General features: G+C 34.6%; 1 long non-coding RNA gene across 2 annotated transcripts in view; it reads left to right on the forward strand.

The window, feature by feature from the left end:
* The first annotated feature begins 10,334 nt into the window (after positions 1–10,334).
* LOC138712035 (uncharacterized) overlaps positions 10,335–26,223 on the forward strand; it is a 54,957-nt gene continuing 39,068 nt past the window's right edge. Inside the window, exons 1-5 of one of the 2 annotated variants that reach the window (XR_011335590.1) lie at positions 10,335–10,488; positions 10,601–10,740; positions 11,336–11,391; positions 15,014–15,134; positions 16,872–16,946. This is a non-coding gene — a long non-coding RNA (uncharacterized lncRNA). Of the gene's footprint in view, positions 10,489–10,600; positions 10,741–11,335; positions 11,392–15,013; positions 15,135–16,871; positions 17,185–26,223 lie in introns of those variants that run through there. The other variant, XR_011335589.1, reaches the window with a different exon arrangement.

Raw genomic sequence — 26,223 nt, forward strand, 5'->3', positions numbered from 1 at the left:
CAACAACCTTTTTTCGAGGTAAATCTGGGATATTATTACTGTTTAGCAGAATGTTCCAAGATTTGCCTTCACTTTTCTTCAGGAATTCGTGTTTATAAAAGGACTGGACTATGTGCTTGTTTCTAATTTTTGAGGCATGAAAAGAGATCTCTGTAGATTGAAAACTCAAAAAAGTTTCATAATCCATTGTTCAAGAATTAAAACAGAAAATCAATATCCCGAATTTAAAAGAAAACTTACAAATTAAACCAAACTCTTTAACTCTATTAAATATAAAATATAATCTAAATTTAACAGAAGAAATACTGAAATCAGAAGTAAACACTGAAATACTGAAATAATTGTCTTTAGAGACAATTAATATTAGGTACCCTCCACAAAACTGGCTTCATTTATACATAGATGGATCCTTGATCTCCAGAGAACAAGGTGCCGGTGCAGGTGTTACGTGCTGTCTCTTCTCACTTTATAGATCTCTTGGGTATGGAACAACAAGTTTTGATGGTGAAATCATTGCAATAAGTGAAAGTCTCAGGAATCTTCTATGCTACATCAATAAATTTAAGAATGCAGTTATATTGTCAGACTCCAAAGCAGCTCTTCTATCAATAGTCTTTAAACACACACCTTCATCTTAAACAGCAGAAATAACTAAAATGCTCTCTCAATTAATATCACTCAATAAAAGAATTGTATTCCAATGGATACCATCCCATTGTGGAATCCTGGAAAACGAGAATGCGGATGCTTTAGCAAAGAAGGGCAGCACTGCTACTTACAGACCTGTTATTAAATCTACGTATTACTCTGTGAAAAGATTTATTAAATCTACATACTTAGACTTCAACAAACAAAATTTGATAACACAATCCCAAGGGAAAAAATGGAACTCTCTGCATCAAAATCCACAGTTAATTCCCGATTTACCACGAAAATCGTCTGAAGCTGCATTTAGATTGGCAACAGGCCATGATTGTTTGGCCAAACACCTGCAAAGAAATGGAATATATCAGTCCCCTAACTGCCCATTGTGCAACTCAAACCAAGAAATGGATTCGGAACACCTCAAAATCTGTGCTTCAGTGACTGGTCATGATAATATCTTTGAAAAATATTGGAGTGCAAGAGGTCAAATGACTATTGTCAAACGCCTGGCATTAGAAAACAACAATAACAACTTTTATACTTTAAGACATTTAGTAACCAATATATGGTCTTTACTTTAACCATCAGCTGTGTCCTTCTGTGTCCATTCATTTTACTTATCCTTTCCTATATTTCGAAATTTATTTATTTTGTCTACAATTCATCTTTATTTTTGTTACTAACTCTTCCTTGTATTTCTTTTATGACATAAATTAAACTATATTCGTGTTCTCTTTCCCTCATTGACTTCTCTTCTTTCTTTATTACCGATACTTCCTATTCCCTACTGACAAATACCTTGGCTAACCCTTACACCTAGCTCACCTTACTCTTTAATTCATTACAATACGCACTATTCTTTGCCTTATTAAATATGTTGTTGTTGTTTGTTGTTTTCTAATGCCAGGCGTTTGACAATAAAGTCATTTGACCTCTTGCACTCCAATATTTTTCAAAGATATTATCATGACCAGCCACTGAAGCACAGATTTTGAGGTGTTCCGAATCCATTTCTTGGTTTAAGTTGCACAATGGACAGTTAGGGGACTGATATATTCCAATTCTATGCAGGTGTTTGGCCAAACAATCATGGCCTGTTGCCAATCTAAATGCAGCTACAGACGATTTTCGTGGTAAATCGGAAATTAACTGTGGATTTTGATGCAGAGAGTTCCATTTTTTCCCTTGGGATTGTGTTATCAAATTTTGTTTGTTGAAGTCTAAGTATGTAGATTTAATAAATCTTTTTACAGAGTAATACGTAGATTTAGTAACAGGTCTGTAAGTAGCAGTGCTGCCCTTCTTTGCTAAAGCCTTATTAAATATAAACACCAAGATCTACTACTATTACTCCATTACTACTCTCCATTTTTTTTTCCACACAGATTTCTCTACTATTTTTTTCCTCCACTGACACACCATTTTCTTAGTTTGTAATTATATATTGGCTTTTCTTTGTTACTACCCATTCATTTATCACCATCTGATCGATTCACATTATTTACAATGCCTCTTCTTTTCACTGCAGCTTCGGTTCTTCCCTTATCTTCCTTCCTGGACTCATCTTTCTTCTTCACCTGTTGATCTGTTGAAACTAAAATGAAATAAGTTAAATGAAAATAAAGTAAATTAAATTGAAATAAATTTAATTATCGGTAATATAAACTAAAATACTGTAAGTCAATGAATTAGATTAAAATAACTGAAATGAAAATAAAGTAAAGAAATTTAAATTAAAATATATTAAATAAATAAAATAAAGGCATATGACTCAGTTAAGAGAGAAGTTTTACATAAGATTCTTATTGAATTTGGTATTCCCAAGAAACTAATTGGATTAATTAAAATGTGTCTCAGTGAAACGTACAACAGAGTCTGTACAGGCCAGTTTCTGTCAGATGCTTTTCCAATTCACTGTGGACTAAAGCAAGGAGATGCACTATCACCTTTACATTTTAACTTTGCTCTAGAATATGCCATTAGGAAAGTCCAGGATAACAGAGAGGGTTTGGAATTGAATGAGTTACCGGTACATCAGTTCCTTGTTTATGCTGATGATGTGACTATGTTAGAAGAAAATCCACAGACTATTAGGAAAAACACGGAAATTTTACTTGAAACAAGTAAAACGATAGGTTTGGAAGTAAATCCCGAAAAGACGAAGTAGCCTATATCATTATGTCTCGTGACCAGAATATTGTACGAAATGGAAATATAAAAATTAGAAGTTTATCCTTTGAAAAGGTGGAAAAATTAAAATATCTTGGAGCAACAATAACAAATATAAATGATACTCGGGACGAAATTAAATGCAGAATAATTATGGGAAATGCCTGTTATTATTCGGTCGAGAAGCTTTTATCATTCAGTCTGTTCTCACAAAATCTGAAAATTAGAATTTATAAAACAATATTACTGGTTCTTCTGCATGGTTGTGAAACTTGGAGTCTCACTTTGAGAGAGGATCAGAGGTTAAGAGTGTTTGAGAATAAGGTGCTTAGGAAAATATTTGGGGCTAAAAGGAATGAAATTAGAGGAAAATGGAAAAAGTTACACAAACCAGAACTACATGCATTTTATTCTTCATCTGACATAACTAGAAACATTAAATCCAGTCATTTGAAATGGTCAGGGCATGTAGCACGTATGGGTGAATTCCGAAATGCATATAGAGTGTTAGTTGGGAGGCCGGAAGAAATAAGATCTTTGGAAAAGCCGAGACGTAGATGCCCGTCTCAAATGTCTGGATTTAATGTTCCTAATTATGTCAGGTGAAAAGTACAATGTGTGCAGTTCTGCGTTGTATCGCTAAATCATACTAATTTAAATTAAATTACAGAATAAATTAAATTAAATTAAATGACGCAAAAGAAAAGAAAATTAATGTTCGGAATACCAGTCTATAATATCAAAGGCGTTTTGTAGTTTGTCTCTATACACAGTAGGTGGCATTGTTCGTTCATCCCAAAGAGTTCATAATACACAGTAGGTACTTACAAACTCTTTGGTTCATCATTTTATTTCTTCGCGTGAAGATGGTTGTTAGCAATCTTGCTAATTTAGCTAATTTGTCGCTAAATGTGTGTTTTCTAGCGACAAATTTATTTTTCCTTTTCTATTGCTTAAATAGGGATTTAGCAACTTTTTCAACACTCTCGAGCGACAAACATAATACTTTCTATTTATTTGTCTATGCTTTCTATATTGATCAGTGGCGTATATTGGTTTAAGGGTCTGGGCTACCACTGACCCTATTATTACACAAAATATATTTTAAAATCCCTATAATAAAATTCCTTACCTATTTATATGTGAATTCCAGACGTCTTGATTGGGACGAAAATATTTTGATGACTTCGTCATTGAAATTACAGTTGGGCTGCTTGCGAAGTTTCTGTAGAAATGACTTTTCAATGGACATCAGTGCCAAGCCGGATAAACGTTCTTGTGTATGAGTTGATCTACAGTAGGATTTTATTCTCTTCAACGCAGAAAATGTTCTTTCTACCGATGCTGACGTAGCTGGTATTGTCACAATTAATGTTGCCAATTTAAGGACTTCAGGAATAACTTGGTTCAGCTGGTTTTCATATATGGCAGATAATATTTCATGGATAGGTTTGTTCGAAAAATCAAAGACTTCTGCTGAATATATTACACTTAATTCATTTTTCAAACGTACTTGATCAAAGTGCCTGTTATAGGACTGAAATAATTTGTTTAGTGCCTCATTCGGGAAGTTTTCTCTATAATCAGAAAATTTTTGAGAATCTAGAAGATGTGTGAACTGAAGCTTTCCATAATCAGAAAATCTGTCAGTAATTTCCATGTCCATACGATCTAGTATGCTGTAGTACAGCTGCCTGTATTTCAATTCATCATCTCCTTTTCTTCGCTTTAATGGTGGTTCCATTCTATTGGCTGAAGAATTTTCATTTTCCATATTACTCCATATGGACGGAAACCCACTACGTCTGAACTCGGATATAGTATTTTTTAACTTTGATACATCTTGCAAGCAGTATGCTATGTCTAGACTTTTTGTCTGAAGAATTTTGTAGAGCACATCTGTACGTGCGAACACTCTAGCATAGACTTCAAGAAGAAATATATTCTGAAACTGTGTGAAAAAATACAAATATCCTTGAGCCTGCACAATTACATCATCATCCCAGTTTTCTTCAGAGTCATTACAAATGATATTTTCAAAGAAAGCAGTCAGTTGTTCTCTGTATTTCTTTATTGTATTTACAAGCCGAGATGTAAAATTCCATGTAGTTGGTGCTACTTTTGGGAGTTTCTTTTTCATAAATTCCTTCAGTTTTTCTGATCTTTTAGATGATGAGAAAAATGCAGCTAAATCCGACAGTGTTTTGAAAAAAATGCGGCATTCTGGAATGGTTGAAGTAGTTTGTTGCAAAACTAAATTGAGAACATGGCTGTAACAATGGACAAATAGTGCTTGAGGATACTTTTCTTGAACTTTTGTTTTTAAGCCATTAATATTTCCCGCCATAACTGAAGCACCATCGTATGTCTGTGCAATTAACTTATTGCCGACATTGTATTCTGCTATAACACCTTCCACATGCTGAAACAAAGCAGCAGCAGTTTTGCCCGAACTGACATTTGTGAATCCTATAAAGCGTTCTTGAACATTGGCAGTACTGTCGACGTATCTTAAAACAGTGGACAGTTGACTCTGATTAGAGCAGTCACTTGTTTCATCAACAACAATGGTCACAAAAAGTGCTTCTTCTATTTCAGATTTTATGTTCTTTATCATAACCCCACTTATAGCAAATATTAAGTCATTCTGAATTGCGGGAGAAGTACCACGGAATACTGTTGAACTCTCAAGATGATTGGCCAGTAAATGGTCAAATTCACTTAAGGAACTTAAATATTCAATATAATTTCCTCTATTGTCTGATTCCACACTCTCATTATGACCCCGAAAATCCAATTCTTGTTTTCCTAGAAAGCAGACTGTGTTAATAAGACGCAGTAAAATCTCCCGATTTTTTTTTTCACAAGAGCATTGTGTTGGTTGATGTGTAGAGCTTTTTGCCTATCTAGCTGTAAATCAATTCTTGTCTTCCCAAAGTTTGCAAACTTCGTGCTACTATAAATATGAGCTTTGATTTGTCGTATTTTAGGACTGCCGTTCGAAGGGAGTTCATATTAGAAAACCCCTCTTTTGACCACACATTAGTTTCGCGGCTAAATAACAAACATGGCCAGCAAAATAGTTTAGACAGTTTAGAACTACCACACAACCAATTCCACTTACCATATGATGTTGAAGTGAAATGGCGTGTGTACTCACCAGGGGCGAAGCTGAAGGGTAATCTGTGAGCCTTAGATTACCATTTGGATTTTGAAGAAATTAGCGCATTTATATTTTCCTGTTTTCTTTGGTATAGGTAAATGAAATCTCTAGTTTTCGGTCTAGTTACGGCGCGGAACCAGCACGTAACTACAATGTGGCTACTCGCTGATACTGCTTCAAACCAGGCTCACGGCAGCAGCTAGAGAAAGCATATGCGCATGCGCCAAGCGGAGCGCTTGCATACGTCACTAATGCTGGAGAGCTCTGTGAAGAGCCTAGACTCAGCAGCACCGATCTCAGAGTCTGCTTCTGTTACAAACGTCCCGAAATTCAGCTACAAATACCAAAACGAAGCCACACACATTCAGAGAGTAATAAACAGAATCCACGACCTATGCTATAGTTACAATGTTGGAAGGCGGATGTGTTGGAAATGTCATTCATTAATTTAGGACCAGTTCATTTTTGTTGCATGGGCGACTCCCAATAAAGACCCTGTCAGGTGTCGCCGAATTCATGAATCCAAGAATTGATGGTTAAACAATGGGCGCTATTCACATAACAGGAAATGAAAACTGAAAATACCAAAGCTTTCCTTGCCATAAATAATGGTCGCTGTGTCCGGAATTCAGTCCTACCTTAAATTTTCTGTTATGTTTTCGTAATTTTTTGCGGAAGCGAGAAACTTCTTATGGCTATTAGAGTGTGAGAAAATAAAATTTGATAGAAGAACGTGTTTACACATAAAATTGAGAGTATTCACCAATAGTCATTCGATCGAATCTCATTCGGCTACATTTTTCCATTGGACTATATAGCTAAAAGCTACGTTTACCGAAATCGGCCACGGTTGGCAACGCTGCAGTCTGTGTGTGAGAAATAATAGGGCAGTATTCATTTTTCGTCGGTCTGTTTCCGTAAAGTGCAGATGTGTTCATTATTATCATGTATCATTCATTATCCACTTACGTTTTTATTCAAATAATCACCTGTGGGTTCGGTATTTCGGTACTACGAATACACTTAGTATAGAATTCGAATTAGATTAACTACTAAAACGAATGTGAAATTGAAAATATATTTAACGGTTGGTAAAGAATACTACGTGAAAACGAACTTTTCGACGCAGGAGCATGACTATTGGTTAGCAGCAGCGTCTTTAAATAACGACGCGGTGGTGAAGTGAGCGAGATATTCCAGTGCATGTTTGTGAGTTTAAAAACATGGATCACAAACGTTTATTCTGACCAAACAAAGCATTTGCCTGCAGGTTTTTTGCTGAAATATTTTTTGAACAATGGCCTAGAAAAAATCTATCAAGAAACAGTGCGGCTCATAAGACTGATTCTCATCTTCCCTGTGTCTACTGCGTCGAGTGAAAGAAGTATGAGTGCAGTGAAGAGAGTTAAGACATTTTTAAGGAACTCCATGTCAGATTCTAGAGATTCTAGACTGAGCAATTTGAGTACTCTGGCTATTGAGAAGAGTTTGTTAAACAGTCTTTTCAGGGATTACATCTTCAAAGAACGCATCATCGACATCTATGCAGAGCAAAAAACACCCCGACTGGAGTTTACCTACAATAAATAAATATATATATATATATATAACTTTAGAATACCCAGTTGCATGAATGTAGCTTCGCCACTGGTACTCACGCTGTTTTTCTTTTACGTCCATGGACAAATGTAACTCAGGAGTTGGTCTTTCCATTTTCACAATTTCAACTTTCTCGTTGTATGTACGACGGTTAAAAGGCACTTTTAATAAACCTTCTATTACACAGTCATTTTCAACACAAACCTTTCCAGAAACTTGTTCTGCCATATTTTTCACAATATCACTTAAAAACGTATTTTCGCGTTTTACATTCGTTTTCGTAATTAAATTACTTCAAATTCAAAACTATTGTGTTCATAGTACCGAAGTACCGCACCCTAAGGTGACTAACAAGTTAATGCCGGATGAATCAAGTACGTAGCTGTATTCACGTCAGAACAGCGTTAGCGGAACGATCACAGGCTAGCCCTTGTAGCAGCGGTTTCTCCAGTGATGCCGCCTTGACAACTTGTTTCTTTTCGAGAGCAGAGAGCGCATATAAATCTAACAATTACTTTAATTTTAATTACTGTGGTAAAACCAAAGACGTTATAATAGTATACTAGACTCACACAGAGCGCTGGTGTGTTGTCCAAAATTGAAACCAGTCTGCGCATGTTTACGCCGCCATGCTACTGGTAGAAATAGAGCGGTAAACACGATTGTCATACTTGTCCTTTGTTTTGTCACGGGTGTTTTTAGTGAATAGTGTGAAAGTAATGGCAATATAATTTTGAAAGATGATATATTATCGCCGCGGACTCATGCTTAACATGTCGGCATCATACAATAACGTGCGGTGTGGTTTAAAAAAATAATTTTGCCGACCGATTGTTGCTCTGTAGGTTTCACTCTAAGCGTCACGTTGTCACGTCTACTTTCTCGATAAGAATAAGCACTAGTTTGTTATATTGTTAAATGGCTATTATTATTATTATTATTATTATTATTATTATTTCATATACGAGTACGTTGGCTTTCTTAACTCTTAATAATAATTTTTAATCACATACCTTAATGTTCGTCCTCAGCACAAGACATTGCAACCTCGGGTTTAGTCTACGTGGATTAGACAAGTAAGTGTCATTTAATAATAATTGAAGCAGCTTATTGGTTGCATTATTGAAATTGAGGCGAGTGATTGGAGCGGCGACACAAGAAATTGAAAACAATAATACAATTAAATTTCAAAGACCTGCCGAAATCATGAGGCCGCTCAAAGAACTGCCGAATGTTAACCATGAGAGCGCGGCGATAGTACCATCCCTGTTTAATTTTCCAAGCTATTTGCAAAAGGTACGATGTAATATTATCTCTGTTGTTACAATATCAATATCATTAAAAATCAATCAGTAGTTTACGACAATAAAGAATACTTAATTGTTAGTACAGGTATATCAGACTGTAGAGAAATCCCACTGAGTGAATTATTTAGACTTACACATCAGATGTTAAAACATTAGTGGAAAGATAACTTTTTGTTTTTATTATGTAAATGAATTTATCTGCAAGATAATAAACTTTCATTCAAGATCCATATATGGATAAATAAATATACAGATAATAAATAAATAAATAGCTATAATAGCTAAGCCTCCTTTGTGAATTTATGATTCAGAGTTCACCTATAAATAACTCTTTTACATTTTGCCGGATATATTTTATTAACAAAAGCAAGGAATGGCATCTTATTGATATTGCATATGTGCATAAAAATTATGTACCATCACTCCGCAAGCAATGATAATATATCTATTTTATTTATTTAAAATAAAAATATAATAAGTAAAAAATCCACACATAAGAAGTATGTGGTTTTTTTATCTTGCATAAAGTGTTTGTTTAGTTTTTAGGTCTTCACGTTACCTATTGTTTGCAATGTATTAGGTACCGATACTTTTTATAATTGATAGCATTCCCTTTATTAATTGAAGAATGAATTCAATGTAATTTGGCTACCTTCGCATATTATATTTTGCCAGATTACCTATGTCCTGTGGTCTAAAAGTACCGGTAATATAATTTATTTTTGATTCTCCAAAACTTAACAAGTCTATACTGATTATCACATATTTATTTCACTTAGGAATTTGATTATAACAAGAAGTTGTGTAATCAAGGTGCATATATTTATGTCTTGTGATCTAAGAGTTAATATGTTAATATAATTTTAGATTCTCTGAAACCTAACAATTTGCTGATTATCGTAAAATTATACAATATATAATGTGTATTGTGTAGGCCTATTTATGGATGTATCAGTATGTTTTCTATAAATTGCTGCATACGTATTTTCTTTTCTTTAATGTTCTAACACATATCAATGAAACTTTGAATATGTTTATTTCGTCCTAATTTTACGTTAAACGTCGAAAATGGCCATAATATGTCAATTTTAGATCATCACAGCGTTAAATTGCGTGATTTACGCACTGCTATTATTTGTCTGCGCTCCAACAATATGGCGGCAAGCGCAGCGTTCAATTTGCCCCGGTTTCCTCGTTTCGCGCAGCCGAGACTGTAGGGGCTTGGGTAAAACTAATACGGTAATACAAAATTATTACATTATGTTATATTATAAACTTTTTCTTTTGTAATTTCCTTGGGCTACCGGCGGTAGCCCCGGTAGTCCGCAAAATACGCCCCTGATATTGATAATAAATTAATAAGGAATATAGCGACTTTTGAACTAACGTTTGGCGATTTTCTGGACACTTCAGTTGGCTACACTGGTTGTCAGTGACGAAATACGAAATTTGTTTCAACATGGTGGAGATATTTAAGGTGTATAATTTCATTGTGTTGTTTTGGCAAACAAAATAGATATAAGCAGGCCTTGTAAAATAAATACAAAGAAACTAGGTGAAAATATTCCTTGGGTCAATCCAAAATCAGGAAACATGTATAAACTGGTAAAGTAGCTAAAGTCGATATTTAAACAGAGTAAATTAGCAGCAGACTACCTTGTAATAATGCAGTCACAGAATAGATTTAAAAATTACAATAAAAATCGTCCTGTTTCAGGAAATTTTGGTGCAAATACGGGTGTTAAATTATCTGGAGAAACTGACACAAGATGAAATGGTAGCAGTCAAGTGGCACTGCGACAGGAGATGTGAGGCAACTGTGGAGGAAATGCCTGGTCAAGATACATACATAAACTGGTGAACATGGTTTACTAACTAATGTCGGTATTGAAACACAGTAAATTAGTGGTAGTAATAATGGGCAATGGTAAACTTTAGCGGACATATTCCGCGAATGTTGTGTATGTTATCAATTATGTATTATTTTCAATGCGAATGCGACTCTGCTGTACCCAAAAATAATAATTTCATGTCGGGGATCGAGCAAATATTGCCCTCACTGGGTTCAAACTGCAGACATACCGCGAATGCGACTCTGGTGTAGCCTTCGTAAACTACGTCCATAATATTTTCATAAATGAAACCGTTAGCCTTCTGTTATTTCCGTCATCCTTTTGAGTCACGTAGCACTTCCTGTCCAAAGAGTGTAAATTCCATTGTTATTTTCATACGTGCAAGAACGACCTAAGCAGGGACCGCTAAACTTTACCATTGCAGTCACAAAGTACAATATTGAGAAGGGTAATTTAAATTTTGTGGATTTGTATTTCTGAAGTTGTACATGTGCTACTACCGATGCAGTTTTCATATCTTGCTCGGAGAAACGAGTGCTGTGCGACTTCATGCATAAACTGCCGAAAATTTAAGGCACTTGTCATTTGTCTTGTTTTAGGGCAGATCAGAGGCAACTGTGGAGCAAATCCCTAGTCAGGAAACTTGCATAAATTGGTAAGCATGGATTAGTAACAGTAAATTTGTAGTAATTAGTAATAATGTGGTCATAGAATACAGTTTAAAATTAAAACAAGAATTTTGTAAAAAGAATTTAAATTTTGTGGATTTAGATTTCTGAAGATGTACATCTGCTCCTACCGATGCAGTTTGTATATCTTGCTCTTTGTGTCAGTGATAAAGTAGGCGTTAAATCATGTGGAGGAACTGACATGGAAAGATGGTGGTAGTCAGATGACACTGCAACGGGAGATACGAGGCAACTGTGGAGAAAATCTCTGGCTACGAAACATGCATAAACTGGTAAACATGGATTATTAATGTCGATATTTAAACAGAGTAAATTAGCAGTAGTAATAATGCAGTCACAGAATAGAGTTTAAAATTTCAGTAACAATATTGGAAAAAGAATTTAAATTTTGTAGATTCAGGTTTCTGAAGATTTAGAGTTCTCCACAAAAAAAGAATGCGACGACTCTTGGTGATTGAGAGTCAAGTTGTGTAACGCAGTTCACAGGACAACGACATAGCCATGCAGGAAGACATCTGGCCATGCATGCATCGTTCTCTTAGGTGAAACTAGCGGGCTGATAACGCCAGTTCCGAGAATCGTGTTATCGAGACTGGCATTCTCGAGACTGAGGAATACCGATACTCGGCCTGTTATCATTAAGAAATACGTACACCAACTGCCAGCTTAATTGCCCCCCCCCCCATCACTGCAATTTGTGATTCTTACTGAAATAATAATGTTTATAAAGTAGTTTCAATAAGGCACAGCAATGTGATGCGCACATTATGATTGTCGACATTCTTACAGAAGTCACACTATTTTAATGACTAATGCAGCATTTTCAGTCGTTGCCTGATGCCTAACCTCGTCTAAAACAATAACAAGTTGTGGTTGGAGCTATGATGTGCTTTCTCGCTCTCAGCATTTTGTTGACATTTCCTTTTTAATCATTAGATAGTGTTTTGAGTACTGCTATAGTAATGGATATCACACGACTATAATTATATTGTTATATTGCGTGTTAACATCTGGAAGTTTCATTCTGATATGCAATGGCATCTTTATCAGCATGAGTAATTATTATGCTGTGTACGGATATAATACAATAATTAATAATTATTTATATTATTACTATAAAGGATCAGAGGCTCTGACATAAAATTTTTGTTTCCCAACTGATAAAATGTTGAATGCGAAATGGGAACACTTGTGCAAAGGGAAGGACAAAATTACGAAATCGAGTAGATCCTTTTACAGATTTATCATTATAAATTCAGATAATAAAAGGGGGTTGTTGTTATTATTATTATTATTATTATTATTATTATTATTATATAATTGGTTATTTTACAATGCTTCATCAACTGCTATAGTTATCTAGCGTCTGACTGAGATGAAGGTGATAATGCCAGCGAAATGAGTCTAGGGTCCAGCGCCAAAAGTTACCCAGCATTTGCTCTCAGTGGGTTCAGGGGGAAAAACCTTAACCAGGTAACTTGTCCCAACCAAGATTCGAACTGGGGCCAGCTCGTTTCACAGTCAGGCATGCTAACCGTTACTCCACAGCGATGGACTAATTATTATTATTATTATTATTATTATTATTATTATTATTATTATTATGATTGTATTGTCATTATCATCATTATGGTCATCATATCATTATTATTATTATTATTATTATTATTATTATTATTATTATTATTATTAGTATCACTGTTATCATTATCGTAATCATTAGGATGATCATGATTATGATTATCGTTATGTTTATTATGATGGTTATTATTTTATTATTGTCTTGTATCATTACCGTAGGTAGCCTGTTTCATATTAGGAACTTTATTAATTCTTAATTTATTATTCTCGCTCCTATAAAATATAGGCTAATTATTGTAAACCATGTATACCTATATCATTTTATATTGTAACATGGCTACAATACAATAAGAATTGTTCTGTAACAATTTATAACTTGCACACCGATCTTACAAACTCTTTATTTAGTTGCTATGAAAGATAACCTAATTATTGTACAGTGTAAACCATCTTGGCCTATATAGTCTCATTTTAAACTATATTATAATATTATTTAATACCATCCATACAATAATGGGTTTTCATGCATTGAAGGGTTCCATATACATTTTACGGAACAAACATTAGAATCTTGAGTCCTGCGCCAACAGCTCCTTTGGTTAACTTGCTGTTATTTGAAAACCGATAAAGATTATGAGTGGTGATCACTTTTAAAGGTAATTTCCATTCTTTCTCAACATACATCTTGCTTTGATTCCCCGTCTAATCTGAAAAACAAAAACAGTTTGCCGCTTATCAACTTTTGAAGATGTAAATGTGTATTCTGGACACATCAGTCACATCGAAGTTAATTTTTTTTCTCATTTTCCAAAAAAGATTTTCATTTCGATTTTTTTTCTGTGCTTTCCTTAAACATTGAGCTATCAATTCATAAAATTATAGCGCAATTGATTGACTATCAAAGGAGCTACGACATGATATATATTTAAAGGACCGGAAAATATTGTATAAGCAAATGCTTCATCTGGTATTGCCTTCACCATTACTACATTCCCATCTAGATTTCCAATACTGTCGAGAATGACTAGTATCGGCAGTATTGGAACCAAGAAACTCACGTGTTCTCGATTAATGAATCATTTGGCTACGATAGGTACGCTCACACTGAGCGAGAAAGCAGAGATTGTGCAATCGATACCGGACAATAACAAGAGGGAGTCTGCCCGACTCTAATTGAAATGTAATTGTTATTGCTTTTTAAAATCAGTATTAATGCTTGCTGTTAAAAACTTCTAAATTTCATTGTTATTATTAAAAAGAACAATTGCTCAATTTACAATGACATCGTAAGATCTAGGCTAAATGATATTATTTTATACATATTGATTACACAACTTTTAACACTATATCACTTCGGAAAACATATTATGTGTCTTTCTCGCGTTAAATTTACATTACCTCGTTAACATATTTCAGCCTGTTATTGGCCATCTTCAGAACTGGTTGTTGCTGGTTTTGGCGCCTTTTGTTTGTGTTTCCTGTGGGGCTGAGTTTGTGTAATGTAATGTGGAGTCAAAGAGTGTGTGTGTTCTGAAATTGGGTTGTGTGTTGAGAATTTCAGAAATTAAACACACTAGAACAATACGAAATATATAGGCACACAAAAACACATCCAAATGAAATTCTCATTTCATATTTCGTTAGTTCTTTCTTTCTTTCTTTCTTTCTTTCTTTCTTTCTTTCTTTCTTTCTTTCTTTCTTTCTTTCTTTCTTTCTTTCTTTCTTTCTTTCTTTCTTTCTTTCTTTCTTTCTTTCTTTCTGTCGAGGTTAAATCTATGTTGCATTGTTGTTTTCAGAAAGTAAAATTTATAGATGTAAGCGAACTGCAACCACTATAAATAAATTATACTGTCAATATTTGAGGGTTAACTTACCATCATTTAGACTTGTTTAATCTATGTCGCATAAGTGTTGCTGTACAGAAAGACTTACATAATTCGACAATTGTGAGGAAATGATGTAATTGTTTCATTCTCGATTTTAAAGCAGACATTCTTTGTGTTCTAGGGACAGCTATGTCGATCTGTAGTGCTGAGTTTTACAGACAAGAGCAAGCAGCAGTGAATTCTGCAATGGACGTACTAGAGAGCCTGCTGGTCAAATCCAGTTTCCTGTGGGAGTGACTGAGGTAGGCAATTCACACACTTTTGGGATCATCAATTCTTATGATTCTGTTTATGAGGTAATACCAGGTATAGCAAAGTCAAGTTGCACAATGCTCCAAGACTGTTGAGTTATTGGCAATTAAAGTTGCGTCTGCTGCTTCATTAGTTAATTTACCAACCTTCGTCCAACTACTTTGACAGTTTAGAGTTAAAATACTTGACCGATAGTGCAGAGGTCCAGGAATTAAAAATCCCTGTCATATTTATTTCCCCCCCCCCCCCCCATGTTATTCTATGTTTGGAATTATCGTCGTAATGTATTCATTGCTTACGTTTTCTAGTCCGTTTAAAGTAATAAAGAAACAGAAATAATGTTTCTTTCTTTAATACAGAGCCTTACTGTAACCAAAACTGTCTAAATTGTCATTACTCTGTGTTTACATTCAAAGGCACATTTATATATCCAGAAAGAAAGAAACTTAGGTTAAACGAGCATTGAGCGACTTCCGCCGATTTTGGAATAGACACCGACGCATTTAGATTAGGTTAGGTTAGGATAGTTTAGGCTTTTATTATCCCTCAAGATGAAGGTGAAAGCGAATGAGTGTAATTTTTTGTTTTCTGTGTTGGCAGTTCAAGTGCGTCGGTGTCTATTCCAAAATCGGCAGAAGTCACTCAACGCTCGTTTCACCGAAACTTGCCATTAGGACCTTTAGATTCCCAACACTCAAGTTTCTTTTGTTCAGAAAGTACTACTGGTGATAGCTGACGAGTAGTTTGTGAAAGTTTGGTGATTTTGGATAAGCATATAATATTGAAATAGTGTCAGTCACAGCATTAAAATCGTCTTTTAACATATCCATGTATAAATTACTGTTGCTAGTTTGCTTAATGTACCTATTCACCTATGAAGTTTAAGAATCTGTTGAATTTCAACCTGTCCGAGCCATTTATTACTGCAAAATTATAATTCTTACAGAACTGTCGAACAGTAGATAAGAAATTTTAATTCATTTGTAATAGAGAAATCTTTACTAGCTTTCAGAGAACCAGAACTTCAGGCATCGTGTCATTGATGTATTTGGAGAGAGGAAAGAGTGCTGTGAAGAGTTAATTTACGAGAAAATTTTAGGTAATACCTAGGCTCCCAAATTAATTAAAATATAGTGAAACTTAATACACACAGAGGCAACAAAATGGTGACAGAATAGGTAACTTATTTTTGCAACTGGAGACGATTTAGAAAGACCGCTATGTTCGTTTGTAACCTTGGGAAAATTTTGTAAAATAATGCTATATGCTGAGAAACAAAATTTGTAATATTAATAATAATAATAATAATAATAATAATAATACTAATACTAATAATAGCCTAATGATGATGACGACGATGAAGATGCTAACTCGAAATTGATAGAAAAATGGCATTTTGTAGCAAGTGATCTGCAGCAACACATGTATAATTTAATCAGATGCAGAATATCTGCCACTCTAGAAAATATTCAGTTGTGCACAATTCCCGTTTCTCAGTAAAATTATTCAATGAAAAGAAAATACATATTATATTGTAACATATTTACAAAAGACCAATGTCTGCTTCAAATACCAGCCTACATCTAGTGAAAGACTTGACTATTGCATTACCCAGATATCTGGTGTATTTATTTTGAATTTACATTTGTGTAACTTATGGGAGAGGTATAATAGCCTGACTGGATTGAGTGAAACTGTTGTTACAAGCTACAATTTCTTTTCACCAGGTGAAGGAGCCGTCAAAAGTTGGTGTGGAGCCTGCCTGTCTGGCTACAGCTGAAAGATACTGAAGAGATGCCAAGGTATGCAAGGTAGTAAATGTGACTAAAGTTAGAAGCAAATTTATTAAAAGTTGCATAATAGGCAAACTGATTACATAGCTACAAGTGTCACTACGTGTGTGCAAATATCTACAGTTAAGGGAGAACTGTTGTTTGTTCTTTAATATTTGTCACGCTAGCAAATAATAAAGTTGTTAATGTTATTTTGTCTATGTTGTATTTGTGTATTGAAAATAAATTTGAATTATTATAAATATTATTTTTGTCCATAAAACTTTATCAGATTTATCGGAAATTTTTTACAACACATATATATATTGATCTTACGAAATAGTACCGGTAATACAGTAGAACCACAGTCTAGTATTTACACTCACGAAGCTTGAGTTGTGAGAGTACTAGGAACAATAGATTGTGCAGGTACTATTTCGCATTGTCTGTGATGAGGCAATAGTAGCAATCCCAGTGGTTAGCAACTATCTATGGATGCATATTTATTATGTACGGTATTTGAACTTCGTGACTGTATGTACTAGACTGTGGTAGAACTCCGATTACACTGACCAACAAAAAAAATTTTTTTGAATGTTTCTTGCACTTCATGAGTCAATTCTCACTAATTTTGGGTTGAGAAAAACGAATATGACAATGAAAAATTTTTCTTAGCTCTAGTTTCTGTGATACACAATAGGTGGAAGTATTTCAGTTTAACGGATTAAGAGAAAATGATACATTTTAATTACATATGCCAACAACATTGAAAGTGCATTTAATTGTTTTTAAATGGCAGTTACATTCTAAGAGTTCTAAATTTATGGAAGAATACCTGGCAGATGGTTGGGTCTGAAGAGAATCATGTGTGGCTTCATGAGATCGTCGTCTTTTAGCTTGCCTCTTGTGAGTTCCGGAGCATCCCTACGCAAAGACAGCAGAAATTGCAAGCATTGTTTCATTCCAGCGGCCCTGATATCTTTGTTCCATAACAGAAATATCGTGATGGAACCTTCCTCCGTGTTCATCACTGAAAGCTCCACAACTAGGAGGGAAAAAGTCTAGGTGAGAGTGGAGAAAATGGATTTTAAGGGACATTTTTCATCCGAGTTGATGGTATTTTTGCAGGAGCACTGTCACCAACTGAGTGTAGTTATCATCTCTTTTATTGCCTAAAAATCCATGAATAACTCCCTTGAAGGCTTTCCAAACTTCCTTTCCTTTCCCCTCCAAAACTTGGTCAAATGCAGGATCCTTTACAAGTTCTCGAATTTGTTGCCTGACAAAAATACCTTCCTTGACTTTGGCATCACTTAATTTCGGAAATTTCTCTCTTACGTACTTAAAGGCCTGTCCTTCTTGGTTCATACCTGTGACAAAATATTTGATCAAACCCAGCTTAATACGCAGGGGTGGAAGAAGAACATCTTTTGGGTCCACGAGAGGCTCGGCAACAACATTTTTCTCGCTAGGGTTATGATTTCTTGCAGGCCAGTCTGCCTGAATATAATATGTTTTCCTATCCCTGCTGCCCCACATACATAAAAAGCAGCAATACTTTGTGTACCCCAGTTGCATTCCTAAGAGTACAGCAATGAGTTTTAGATCACCACAGATTTTCCACTTGTGTTCATGATATTCGATTGAGTCGAAGAGGACTGTCATATTTGCATAAATCTCCTTCATGTGAACTCCATGGCCAACAGGAATAGAAGGAAGACGGTTGCCATTGTGAAGTAATACAGCTTTCAAACTAAGCTTGAAGGAGTCTATGAATAGCCTCCATTCAATTGGTTCATGGTTCAAATTCAAACATTTCATCAAGCCATTAATGTCGCAGCAAACAAGATTGTTTTTCTTCTAAAAAAAGGGAAGCAGATCCCTGTGATGTTGTCTGTACTGTGAGACTCTGACATCACGTTCAAGAAGATTCCATTGCTGTAGTCTAGACCCTAGAATTTCTGCCTTCTCCTTTGACAGGTCAAGGTCTCTAATGAGATCATTCAGTTCCGCTTGACTCAGTCTGTGCTGTTTATCATCTTTTTTCCTCAAAATCAGGGTCCTGGGATGTGGAAGGCTTGTTGGGTTCTTCTTCTTGTTCCACACTGTCTTCATTTTCTACTTTAAACACACAATTTTCGTGGCATTTTTACAAATTTTACGCTTTAAAAGCACTTCCAAACCAGAAATTCTGCATTAATTACAGCAGAAACAATATGAAATTCACAGTGACAGCAAAAATACCTATGTTTGTAACTTACAAGCAGCTGAAGAACATTTGTTTTTTGTTATTTGACAGGTGTGCCAACTCCCAAAACAAAATTTCCCCCAAATTTCCCCCAAACTGAAAATATTGACTCTAAAAAATGAAATGTCACTTTATCTACAAAGCAAGAGCTAATATGTAATTTTTATGGTGATTTTTGAATTCAGCAGGTGGAAATACATAATAATTAGCTATTTTTGAGCAAGAAACATTTTCATTGTTGACCATGTTATCCGTCATCCTATTAACCAATCAGCAGATTTTCTGTCTTTCTACTGCTTTTTTTTTTCCTTTTATGCTGCAAAAAATATATGTATATATATATATATATATATATATATATATATATATATATATATATATATATTTTACTGTTGCTTATATTAATATCAGTTTCTTGTAGAGTGTGTTATTACAAGCCTTTACCCTCATACAGTAGCAACAGTAACAGTTACTGTGGGTGTTTTTCCCACTTGTAAAATAGTCACTACTTGCTTTAAAAGGAATGGCCCAAAGAACTTGTGCACAATTTATAGCAAACCTGTTACACCATTCAGTCCTTGCCCTATTGTTCGGGTGGCCATTCTCCATAACTTCTGTGTAAAATGTCTTCCATGGGTGTCAAAAGTGTTTTGCTAAGTATGGGATGAAAATAAATAAGCAAATAATTGAACGGCTTGGGAAAACATAAACCGTGGCTCATCTCGCATCAAAATACGATATTGGAGTTACAACTGTGCACAATTTAAAAAAAAAAAAAAAAGCAAGGATAAAGTGTATAAAGTATGTAAATCTACAACACGAGACATCTATTATAGGCACCGTGCATGGGTCTCAAAATCGTACTGGTGGCGCCGTGCAGTGTCTCAGTTCCTAATTAACTACAGGCTTGCAGTCATTCACTAGTCATGTGTGATATAGAAATTACATGCGGCTTTCTGCCGATAAAAAGTTGTAATATTAGTAAGAATGGGTTCATTGATTCATAGTGTTCTGCCCAAGGGCAGGTCTCTCACTGCAAACCCAGCAATCTCCAGTCTTTAATTATTTTATAGACCCAGTGGAAAGTTCAGTACTGCTAGAGGAGTGTAAAAATGTAACTACAAAGTTCCTGAAATATCAGTGAAGTTGTTTGGCATTTAAATCAGATATCAGACCATTGAATGAGGGTGAACAGTCATATTACGAAAACATTGATATACTTATATTTGATGTCATGACGTGTGTATGATGTCTCTATAAATATGTATTTTAATATGATTTAATTCTAAAAGTAGTCTTAATTACACTTCCTGAATAATGGGCGATTGCAAATTCTCTAAAACACAACACATAATGAACAATATCATCAACATACTACCTCTGATTGAGGTTCTGGCTGATATGTACATCTGTTATCAGGCAGTACATCTCACTGGACGATATGTGTCAGAGGAAGAACAATATTGTTTGTATACATATGAAGTCTGACTAGTGTAATTTGTAGCTAGTCGGCGATATATGCAATGGAAGGGAAAAGGAACTGGCCACTCTACCCCATGATATTCTGGCCTAGTTGCCTCATAAGTGGTGCCTTGAGTTTATCACTTATGAGGTTCAGACTTCTCTTTGGATAGTTGAATAAACAACAAGATCAACATGCGGAAGCAGTTCAATTGATAGTCTGTGTAAAATGTTATACTGTATATTTTAATTCGCTGAATGCACCTTTCAACATGAATTCGGACACTGGCAATGCTGTAAGTAGTTTCGACTTCTTCAGCTGTTAATTTACCATAATTCAGATACGGTGGAGTAACAACAATGACCCCTTTATCGGAGAGGTTTGTTATTATTCCGGGAAAACCTGACTTCATCACCACCTTCTAATAAAGTCAATAATCCGCAATCAGTTTTTATGAATGTGTGTTCTATCTGCCTCGGTAACACTTAGATTTGAAGGCCACCATCTGATCCACATTGGGTGGCTGTTCCACTTCTTAACAATTAATTGTCACTCTACATTTTTCAATATTGCAGGCATTGTTTCCTGAATACTTTCTCTGCTAGGCCAAAACCCAAAATTACAGCAACCATTGTGGATGTCAACAACATTAAAGTGGCGGTAAAAATACATTATAATTATAATTGTACGATTAACTCCGAACATCACCCTCATAGCAGAATACGACAATTCAGTTTTCATTTTAATTGGAAAATATGAGTAGACGATTTTCTTTACTAATCTTACTCTTGGACAGAATTTTTCGAAAGCTTTCGATGTAAAAATTCACTAATAAAAATGGCAAAAATAATATGTATGGTCTACATCTTGGGGCGTTTCGACTATCTATGACAGCTATTTTTGGATTAAATGATAGAATTGGAAATATTTCTTATTATGATTCTACGGGTATGATTGTTCCAATTGGCAGCAATTTTAACAATATATTCGAAACCACAAAATAATGTCACTCTCATTAAATCTGGTAGTTCTGTCTCATATTTCATTGTAGAATAATTTCGGAAACCTTGCATTTCATTAAACATATCATCTGTTCCTGAACGCATGTCATAACATTTCTTATGTGATTTAAGTTTGGCATGTAATGGAATAGACACTTGAGTAGACAATTCACACAATTCAATTGTGAAAGAAAAAACAACCTTGCATTTCATTAAACATATCATCTGTTCCTGAACGCATGTCATAACATTTCTTATGTGATTTAAGTTCGGCATGTAATGGAATAGACACTTGAGTAGACAATTCACACAATTCAATTGTGAAAGAAAAAACAAAATCACTAAGAATGGTTTCATTTACTTCTGCCTGTATGGCTACTTCATTTTTCGAAATAACACTTGTTGAGCATACGCCTTTAATAAAACTTAAATTTTCATCTTTTCTTCTTCTTTATGCGTCTCTTTCGTACCTTTCCGGAGCTAGTTGAGATGAGGCAGTCTTTTTCTTGTAATCTTTTATAAAAATACTGGGAACGATATGCTAGTTTTGGGGGTGTTCTGATCTCGTTCCCAATAAAATGAATACCACAAATTCTTGCTGCGGGTGTTGATTTCCAAGGTGAACCATCAGCACTTGAAATCAAGAATTAAATATCGATATGAATACATTTAAAAATAAGTATATTATTATTTATTATTGCTAATATTATACATAATATATATGTAAAGAACTCAGTAGTTATGTACTTTTTGAAATTTAAATGATAAATTCCTGTCGTTAACTTAATGGTTATTTATAAACATAATACTATATACATTCTATTTTTTATATCAGGCTTAGTATATAATAATACTATGATTATAAGCAGTGTAGCCTTATTTACTTTCGTCTGCGTACTGCATGGATCCACAATTAGCGTCGTTGCGCTTCAGTTTTCTGTTTTGGGAATGAATAAAAACAATATCGGTTGGTGTGTTCCTATAAGCATTACTACACTCAAGAACACAGCAATTTGCATTACCTTTCCGCTTTTTAGGATCATCCATATTTCTAATAATTTAACCTGAGATGTTAAGTATATTCATACGCTTCAAGCACAACTCTATCGCTGCTGTCCCGCAGTTAGTAACAACAGTCACCACCAGAGGAGCTTGCACGGTGCCTATACCTATCTTTCTGCAGACAGCCATCACAAGGAATTTCCTTGGCCCTTATAAGCCCATAATTGACAACCAATTGGTGAACTTCTACTACCTAGTATGTTAAACACAACACCACTGAAGAAATTACGAAACTGTATTATGCACTTAATTTTGTTGTTGTTTTAATGCCTTGCATCTAGCAATGAAGCCATTAGCATTCGTGCTCTCCAATACTTCTGGGCTACAGTATCTTCTGCAGATAGTGCATGGAACGGATTATCTGATTTTTTCAATTAACCATTTAGTCCATCCCTTTATTACTAGGGATAATAGGGATTCTACAGTATCTAATTTTTATGACATTCATAGGAGTTCATATCCTTTTTGCAAGTTTTCAATAACTCAATGTAGTTGTTTTTTTCTTTCTTTTTACTGCATGGATAAGCACAGGAAAAAATACAATAAGCATACAGAATGCTTATAAATTCCATCACTACAATCTATATGAGAGTAGCCTACCAGAGTACTGCAGTACAGTTATATCTTTCCACAGTTTTAGATACAACAGGATATCACTAGTACAGTGCAATACTGGAAATCATTTAGTTTTTCCGCCAATTATATACTGATTAATAAATAATATGAAGATTTGAATGTTTGCGTTAATAGATGTCCACTCGGCACCCATTCAGAACAGTAGACTACTGGTATCGTCAGTTATTATTTAGTTCGAGTTCGTATTTCATTACAGCATTTTCTCGTCTCTAGTCTGATAGACACAGAGCAATGATTTTATTTGTTTTACCTGGAAGACTGGTACATTACTTTTTCTCATGCTCCTGCTGGAGTAATATCTCTCTCAGCTGTTCCTGTGCCTGTGGCCTCTGCCTCTGCTTTATCTGTTAGTCTTCAGGTTTCGAGTCAGGCTAAGTGATAATTATTAACTAATCTCGGATTTCAGTCTGGTTCAGATGGGCCGGGCCTAAGAATTTCTTCCCATACAGCTCTCTAGTATAATTTATTATCATATGTAAGGTTAAATCAATATATTTTATCCCAAACTGCATTATCGTGAAATATTTTGCTTTCCTCCTGGGACATCTTGTATAATCATCATCATCTATGACTGAGTTCGTTGGCAGTTACAGGGTATAAGATCACAATTTAGGTCAGCACACTACAAAGACAAGGAAATCAATTATTTGATTCTTATAGGAGAAAAATAAGTCTCTGATTCCCTGCAGAAAATTGATCCTGGGTTCACAGGATTTGTAACTAGAAATACTACTTCTTGAGCTGCAGTGAAGGATTGTTCTATTCTTCCTTATTTCATAGAATTTCTCAGTAATGTTTTGTATGTGTGTGTTTTTCAGGAAGATTTACTTCTTTCTGTTTATACTTAGAGTGAAAGTATGACCTTCATACTTGTAGTTAAAACTTGACTTTAGATTAAATTGTTGATACTTTTTTTCCTATCTCTTCAGGTAATTCATGCTTACGAGGAGATGTCCGATTACCTTTGTTTTCTTCTCTTCACACTGTCAAGAAAACTTTTCATACTGGGTGAATCCTTCTCTTACGTTTCTTTCTTTCTTATATTTATTCTTTTGTACAGTAGGCTGAAGTGGAGTAAGTGCTATCCAAAATATGAATACTTAATCCTTGAACACTAATCAATAAATTCTAAAAAGTGTTGAGACTATCTCCCCATATTTGTTTGTTGCATTGCATGACAGTCCGATACAAGAAAGGAAGAAAGTGACTGGCATTCATTTTTATGTGGCTATATATGTATCAATCTCTTGCACTTACGGTTTGACACAATGTTTTCCGATAGGTATATCTTATGCGAAGTTTTACAGTTAGATGGCAGGAGTGTTCCATGGGACACAACATGTTGTAGGCGTGTATATTATGTTACGTGATATGCTACAGTTGATTTCGTTCTCCCGCTTGTTAGTTTTGTGTGCATTTCAAAATTATATTTATAATAATCTTGTATAACCTAGTATAATAATATAATCCAGTACTTTATTATCCCATAATTTAATTTAATTTACAATAAGTAATATTGAAAACATGTATAATAATAAGCGAGTCCCCTAAAGAGATGGATGAGGAAATCTGCAGTATGCAGAATATAGAGATGAATAAATTGAATATTTATAAACCTAAACGAAAACTTTGAGAAGAGGTGCATGAATAAAAGAAAATAGGAACTTTGTCGAAGGTGAATATTGATTCTTTAATCACTAGTATTGAAAGCACCATATGCGAAAAACAGGCTATGCAGCCACCAATGTGTTTTTTTTATAGGGAAGGGATTCTTGGGCTTGAATTCCTCGTATTTTTTTTGTAGTTGCAGAAAGATCGAATGCAATTTTTAATAGGATGATATAATATGATCGCAGTAGTATCACGATTATTCTTGCGTTTTGTAGGTTAAGGACATGCAGTTTTGAATATGTAGGATGATTTTGAAAATTTGAAATTAAAACATGTTTTTAATAATTAGCCTACATTAAAGGCAGTATTCACGAAATGGATTTTTGGAGTCAAGGTTCCCCCTACTTTCTTATTTTATAGGCCCTACATCAGTGATGCTATGATATAAGCTCGCAAACCCAGCTGACGAGCTTGACCTTCAACATGAGCGCATGGAACAGACTATGCACAGTGTTCTGATGTAAACACAAGGGGTGAACATACTTCGAATAAAGGCCAAAGCAATATTATAATAATTTATTAGTTAATACTAATTACAAAAATATCAATATGCATGAATTATTTAATTTATAATTTATATACATAGATAATAATGACAAAAGTAATCACGGTCAAAAAGAGATAGAAAAATAGCTGTCAAATGACTTGTGTTGGAAATAAACTATATATATTCAATCTGTATAAACTAATTACAACTTCTTTTGAATTATCATGAATCAGCCCCCAATTTAGTCTTTGCATTTAAAGAAAACAAAAATAACCACTGCACGAAAGGCAAACAAATTATGCTACTGTTACAGACTCAACACACATTGTTACATTTCTTGGAAACAAGTTTCTCAATATTTGGAATAATTTTTTTTGCACTTATAAGTCTCAAAACTGACGTCAGATTGTCATCTAACAGTCTGCTTCTCTGTTTAGTTTTGTTCAACTGCACCCGTGAAAACAATTGTTTGCACCTATAGGTGCTGCCGAACATAGAAATTATTTATGAAATAAACTGTAGTAGATGTGGATATTTCAATTGATTTAGTGTCTTATAAAATGATATTATGTCTTTTCAGTCTTATAGGCTTGTTTCAGTCACCTGTCACTGGTCATGTCTATAAGTTCAAGTTGCAGATGTGCTGGCGCCTTAATTGGTTCAGTGTCAAATGGGAGACTGAAAACATCGAAATTTATATTCATAGCACTAAAATCACTGAACCTTTTATCAAAGTTCTC

This window comes from Periplaneta americana, chromosome 13 (genome assembly GCF_040183065.1).
Source record: "Periplaneta americana isolate PAMFEO1 chromosome 13, P.americana_PAMFEO1_priV1, whole genome shotgun sequence".
NCBI lineage: Eukaryota > Metazoa > Arthropoda > Insecta > Blattodea > Blattidae > Periplaneta > Periplaneta americana.